This window comes from Pelodiscus sinensis, chromosome 30 (genome assembly GCF_052426305.1).
Source record: "Pelodiscus sinensis isolate ZL-2025 chromosome 30, ASM5242630v1, whole genome shotgun sequence".
Classification (NCBI taxonomy): Eukaryota; Metazoa; Chordata; order Testudines; family Trionychidae; genus Pelodiscus; species Pelodiscus sinensis.
Window position 1 is genome coordinate 7,840,138 of NC_143081.1, and position 1,163 is coordinate 7,841,300.

The following is a 1,163-nucleotide window of genomic DNA, read 5'->3' on the forward strand; positions in this document are numbered from 1 at the left end:
CCCTCTGTTCCCCCAACCACCATAGCGCCCCTCACTCTGCGCCGCAGGAGGCAAGAGGCCGTTGCAGGGGGAACCTTTGGAAAGGTACAAACTGGGAGCCCAGTTCTGATCTCTCCTGACTAGCAGCGGACAGACTGGAGCGGGGCTCTTGGCTCTAGCGGCCTCCCAGCCCGGCTGTTCTGTTGTTAATTCCCTGTCGTAAGGAAGCGACCAAGGCTCCCATATGAGCTCAAACCCTGAGGCTGTGAGCCTCACATTCCATTCTGTGTGTGAGTGGAGAACTGGCTCTTTGCCAGAGGTTTGCTAGCTCGAGCACCAAATGCGGACACGGGCCTCAATGCTAGATAACACTGAGCCCTGCCAGGAGTGCAGGGGATGGGACGAGACTGGATGTCCGCTCTGGGCCCCGTCCAGTCCCAGGAGTGTGTGTCCTGAGGGCCAGGGATTATAAAGCAGCGTGTTCCCGTTCCAATATCACATGCCTGCCGGTGGGTGGATGTTCGTGCTGCTCCCTGCAGGAGGGACTCAGCCCTGTCAGTGTCCGTGTGGGTCGGGTAGAGGCTCTGGGCTCAGCTCTCCCCGCTGCTCTGGCTTCACTGCCCTGCTCAGAATCCGCTTCCCCTTTTTGTGCTGGTCCCTGCTTCGCTCCGTGTCATTGTGCATCCGGCACAGAAATACGTGGCGGTGTCTGCAGCTGTCAGCGCGCTGAGCCGCAGATAATACTTGGTGCTGGAAGAATCCACGGTGATGGTGATGCGGCCTTGCAGGGACGGGTTGTAGTACGTGCTCCCGGTCCATCCTCCCATCCACTCCAGCTCCTGGCCCGGAGCCTGCCGTATCCAGTGCCACCAGTAGCTGCTGGTGATGGTGGCTCCGGTGACAGAGCAGGTGAGCGTGAGGGTCTCTCCGGGCTTCACCGCGCCCGGGCCGGACTCCTGGAACTGGATCTGAGAGAGAGCACCTGGGAAAAGCAGGGATCGGTCAGATTCAAACCCACCTTCCCACCCAGCCCCCGTCCCTCCCGCGTCGCCTCCCTCCGAGACTCACCCGGAGCCAGGGCCACGAGGAACAGCGGGAGGAGCGGGGAGTTCATGGTGCGTGAGGAAGGGACAGCGAAGGGCTCGCGAGAAGCTGCTCAGCGCCTGGGGAGAGGACACGGTGGC

The 1,163-nt window shown here is 61.7% G+C and overlaps 1 pseudogene across 1 annotated transcript; it reads right to left on the reverse strand.

The window, feature by feature from the left end:
• Window positions 1-445: 445 nt before the first annotated feature.
• Window positions 446-1,163, reverse strand: LOC149521110 (Ig heavy chain V region 3-6 pseudogene; annotated as a pseudogene). Its single transcript, XR_016348069.1, has 2 exons — window positions 1,048-1,163; window positions 446-961 (listed from the first exon to the last, which is right to left on the reverse strand). The product of XR_016348069.1 is annotated as an Ig heavy chain V region 3-6 pseudogene (transcript).